Source organism: Malaya genurostris, chromosome 2 (assembly GCF_030247185.1).
Source record: "Malaya genurostris strain Urasoe2022 chromosome 2, Malgen_1.1, whole genome shotgun sequence".
NCBI classification, from domain to species: domain Eukaryota; kingdom Metazoa; phylum Arthropoda; class Insecta; order Diptera; family Culicidae; genus Malaya; species Malaya genurostris.
The window spans coordinates 245,144,978-245,150,977 of NC_080571.1; positions in this window are offsets into that span (position 1 = coordinate 245,144,978).

Genomic DNA, 6,000 nt, shown 5'->3' on the forward strand with positions numbered 1-6,000 from the left:
GATGTCACATTAGGTATCTGAAACAAAAATGCCAGCAGAGAATCAATTTTCTTCGCACAATAACCGGAACTTGGTGGGGTGCCCACCCAGGAGATCTGATCAGGCTGTACCAAACAACGATATTGTCCGTAATGGAATATGGATGCTTCTGCTTCCGATCCGCCGCGAACACCCATTTCATTAAACTGGAAAGAATTCAGTATCGTTGTTTGCGTATTGCCTTAGGTTGCATGCAGTCGACTCATACGATGAGTCTCGAAGTGCTCGCGGGCGTCTTACCATTGAAAAATCGATTCTGGGATCTCTCATATCGATTGCTAATCCGATGCGATATCTTGAATCCGATGGTGATTGAAAACTTCGAAAGGCTTGTCGAGCTCAATTCTCAGACCCGTTTTATGTCCTTGTATTTTGATTACATGGCTCAGAATATTAATCCTTCTTCGTTTGTTTCCAACCGTGCTCATTTCTTGGATGCTTCTGATTCTACTGTGTTTTTCGACACTTCCATGAGAGAAGAGATTAGTGGAATTCCGGATCACGTGCGCCCTCAAGTGGCCCCAAATATTTTTTATAATAAATTCAGAACAGTCAACTGTGAAAAGGTGTTTTACACTGACGGATCAAACATCAACAAGTCCACAGGCTTCGGCATCTTCAATCAAAACATCACCGCTTCTTACAAACTCAGTGATCCGGCTTCAGTTTACGTCGCAGAATTAGCTGCTATTCAGTACACCCTCGAGATCATTGAAACCTTGCCCAAAGACCATTACTTCGTTGTCACGGACAGTCTAAGCTCAATAGAAGCTCTCCGGGAAATGAAGCCAGGAAAGTATCCCCCATATTTCCTGGGGAAAATACGGGAACACTTGCGAACTTTATCTGAACGGTCTTATTTAATATCGTTAGTCTGGGTCCCTTCGCATTGTTCCATTCCAGGCAATGAAAAGGCAGACTCATTGGCTAAGGTGGGCGCATTAGAAGGTGATATTTATGAAAGACCAATCTGCTTCAATGAATTTTTCAGTATCTCTCGTCAGAAAACTCTCGAAAGTTGGCAAACTTCATGGAGCAATGGCGAACTGGGACGATGGCTACATTCCATTATCCCTAGGGTATCGACGAAACCTTGGTTCAGGGGGATGAACGTGAGTCGCGATTTCATTCGTGTTATGTCGCGGCTCATGTCAAATCACTACACCTTCAACGCACATCTCCGGCGTGTTGGGCTTGCGGAGAGCGGGCTCTGCACCTGTGGCGACGGTTATCAGGACATCGAGCATGTCGTGTGGTCGTGCGTAGAGTATCGCGACGCCAGGTCGAAGCTACTGGTATCCCTTAGGGCCCGAGGTAGACCGCCTGAGGTTCCGGCTCGGGATGTGTTGGCGAGTCGGGATAGTTTTTATATGCTTCTCATATACCAGTACCTTAAACACATTGACATACAAGTATAATGTGTTATTCCTCGCTCAGAAAGTATAATCTCCACCTACAGGTTCGACACTAACATCCGCCCGTTTCTCTCGATCCCCGTCCCTGTCCACCATCTTCATTGGAACTAACAAGATCTTTTTTTTTGTCACTAACTTTTTCGTTCCCCCTTCCCTGTCTCTTCACCATCTCGATGGCAACTAATTAGGTCTCTGTCGTTTTCAGATATTTTGTTTCCACATCCCCTTTTTACCACGTTTTCCACAATATTTACTTCTCTTTTATTTTCTTCGGCAATATCATTATCACCACCCACGGAAGACCGCTTCAGTCGAAAACCAGCATGCGGGCCACCCGCCGGGCCCTCGTAGCCTGGGGGTGTTTCCCGCGGACCCACACGGACCAACGCCATCTGGAAGACTCATGCAACACTCAATTCATCGACCACTGCCGATCGCCATTACGATTTACGAGAACCCGAGATGACATAGTCTAATGATACTATTATAGTTTTAAGTTAGTCGTTAATTAAGATTATAAAATACCCTTGGCATCTTAGAGCTTAAGCAGTGTGCCTTAAATTATATTACATTATTGAATAAAAAATAACTTCCATATACCATACGACTCAGTTCGTCGAGATCAGCAAATGCGTGTGTAACAAATAATTTCACTCAATTTTCTCGGAGATGGGTAAACCGTTCTCTACAAACTCAGATTCATATGAAAAGTAATATACTTCCAAAAAAAGTTCCTGAATTACGTTTGGATCCGACTTCTGATTGCGGCAGCACAGGATGATATGTGAAACGAAAATAAAATAATGCAATTCATTTTTCTCGTAGATGGCTGAACAGATCTAAGATTCAAATGAAATATAAGAATCATCTACGATTCATATGAGTGATCCTAAAATACTATAAAATATCTTACTTTTTAGTTAGAATCGACTGCCGGCTTAGGAGATACATGGTGATTAGTATAAAAATGTCCATTTCACATAAATTAATCAGGTTAATAGGGTTTGCAGATTTGGATAGTCGATTACCAAATAAATTTATTTCAGTTTAAGAGGTATTCGTTTTTGGATTCGGAATGTACCCCCAATTTTTAATTCGCACTACAATTTCTCAAAGATGTCTACATACTCCTCAGGTGAATTTGACTGGTTTCTCAAAGCCCAATCATTTTCTCAAAAAGGCCAAATCGAACTTTAAAAACATAAATTCAAATTAAAGGATTTAAGGTCCCATAAAAATTTGGTGACTTTTATTCGATTCTGGAAAAGATGATGAGTTTTTAGAATCATACCGATATAGAAGATGTAAATTGTTTGGTGTATTAATTTGTGGCCATTCGAATCATTTTGGGTTATACTAGTTCCTGAATACCGACTCTGGAAGCATCATAAATAATGACGAAAAACTCTAAAGTGGCACTTACTTCGACATCTCATGGAATGTTCAATCGATTGTCACACGTTAAGATTGAAATTCGATACGATTTGCAGTTTCGACATTACAGATAGTTAAAATAGTGTCATGAGAATTAAAACACCGAAGAATATCCATGCAAAAACACATGCGGATTGATAAAAAAAGGTATCATCTCACGTTAATCACGTTTTTTCACTCAACATCGGTTTTCGCAAAGTACTTCGAAATTTTAAATTATTTACTATCAAATGTCTGCGAACAGTTCCGTACGATATATGTATTTAAACCTTTTTTGGTTAATTTTGAAGCACCTTCGCGCAAAGTTGGTGTCGGATTCTTCAAATCACTTTTTTATCTTCTTCAAACAATACACCGACAGAACCGCGATTTAGAAAGTCGTCGACATTTTTCATTAATTTAAAACGACCTACTCACAAACTGTTTCGACTATTGCACGTGTTTCGCCGCAACAGCTTGAGTCATTTTGGGATCTTTCGGGTGCGAGCACAAAAAATGGCATCGAAGCGCGAAGCGCACGCGGTACGCATTTTGGAACACAGACTGTAGTATTCACGTCATCCAGTTATGTCTCTGACATTACCCACCATTTTAACATATTGCTCAATGTGATAAGCTTCTTCTTTATAGAAATCTGAAGCCTCTTTGTTTTAGCAACCATTCAATGAAAAGATCTCATCTTATTTAATGATTTCTAAACAAAAACTGAAGATATTCCGAAGATGGCATGCCAAAATGAGAAGAGTTTCCTTTATATAATAAAAATTGGCAACAAGCCAAGCCTTTATTGAAACTCTATAATTGGGTCATTTTTCTTTGCGAATACAATGTTTTTTTTTTTTTTTTTGCTTTGGTTGAGTAATACATCTAATCGTTTCATGTTTTTAGCCCTTTTTTATTTTGGTCGGACGGTTTTGAAATATCATCTACGGCTGTGCCACTCAAACTTCCTGCTATTCAGTCTAAAACAACACTACACTTCGGCGAAATGGATGTAGAAGACTGCCATACTTTTTGCACTTCCATTGCACAGAATTATTCATACATAGTCTCAACCCATCGCTGCTTCACTCGAATCTCGCTTGCATTTGTTCGACCGTAATCAGGGTGGTATGGCCTGTATGACGATACGAAGTTACGTGAGTTTAAAAAAAAACTATTTACAATGCGAATGTGGTTGAAATGGTTTCATCACCCCCTAGATTTTTGCCCAAGAGCAAACCAGGCGATTGAGTTAACAGTGGTCTACGATGTGGTTGAGCTTCAAGATGAAAGTCACAGATGCGTTTGTTAGAAATGCGCAACAACGATACTTTCACACCCACACCCACACACGCTATCCACACCGGATTCTTTGCTCGATGTCGATCTACTTTGCTTTCCCTGCGGCAGCTGTGACTTGTCATGCCATGAGAAAAAGAGTCAGGCAACGCTAATTGAAGTGGTTTATCACACGCAAGTCGTTCCACGAAACGACTGCAGGTGAAAAGCGGTCTAATGACGGGGATAAAAAGTTGTAAGTGAGAAGCTTTTAATCAGGGATTATCAAAGTTGCTCTGCATTGGCTCTTGTATTCAATTAGAAGAAGCTTTATAGGAGGCGCAGAAAGAGTGCTGACAGCAACCAACAGAGAAAGAGAAAAAAAAGAAGAAAACACTGAATAGTTGATCTTTATTATCAACGCTCCAAGGCTAATGTTTTCATTTTCGCAACTTGTTCTCTTCCCACTTCTTCGCTCGCTGCCAAGGATTAAAGCTTCGTGTATGCTTTTAAAGCGGTACTGCCCCGATGTTGAACATCGGCTGCGGTGGGTGGCGCTGGGTTAGAAGAAATCGAATTTAGGTCGCTACCAATCTGCTGCCGTCTTCGTGCGACACGTTCCGAAGTCAAATCTAATATCGCAGTGTGCAGATAAAATCTGACATCCCATTTGGATGTAACACAATTTGCAGACACTTTAGGGCTCACTCCTGCAGTTTGCTAATCGGTTCGTTTATGCTTTCGGAAAATCCAAATCTCTTGCAATTCGTTGCCGTTAACAACTTTGGGGGGCTGCATCGAGTCCGACGCTTTCACGTAGGGGCTTATGACGAGAGAATGCAGATTATGACTAGCACAAAAGCAATGATGATTAGGCAGGATTACAATTCACAAACGTGACTTTGCTAGTAGATTAGTTTTCAGTGCTTTAGTGGGCTAAACTGCGTATGAATAGAAAGCATTCGGATGAGCGAAGTATTATGTTGCGTGGTTCAAAAACTGAAAGGTTGCGATCAAAGTTTAGCGCGTCGGTAAATGAAGAGATATTATAAACTGTGGTTTAAATACCGCTTCTCACGTTAGCCTTTATTTGATTCAAAGGTGACGCATCTGACAACGTCATGATAAAATGTAGATTTTCCATATATGTTTTTTCAATTCTCCTGCGAACGGAAGTGAACCGGTCACTAACCGAAAGATTGTTTTATTACTATGATATGCTATAAATTACGGTGAAAACATATTCGTTCATTTGACACGTCCCAAGATCCTAAAAGTTAAACAGAGCTTGTTCCTACGTTCATTGGAGATTTGTGTAATAGTGTATATAGAGTTTCCCTTGTTCGCTACTACGCAAATTAATGTTTTCAGCAGTAAGGCTTTCTGTTTCATGCTGGCAAAGATATATATATATATATATATATATATATATATATATATATATATATATATATATATATATATATATATATATATATATATATATATATATATATATATATATATATATATATATATATATATATATATATATATATATATATATATATATATATATATGTATATATATATATATATATATATATATATTGTCAATGGTGGTTCAAGAGTTATGTAAAATTTTAACAATAAAATACGCTATTTTTAAACAACGGTTTCTAAAAATGGGGCAATCCGAAATTTTTTTTTGATTGCATTTGACTGCTTGTACTTTTTTATAAAATATGAGAAAAAATGGAAAACGTCGCATCTGGTGAATTCGAGAGCCATTCTGTGGACGTGATGAAGTTCGGAACGTTGTTTTTCAGCCATTCTTGGTTCACTCGAGCTTTGTGAGACGGTGCCGAGTCCT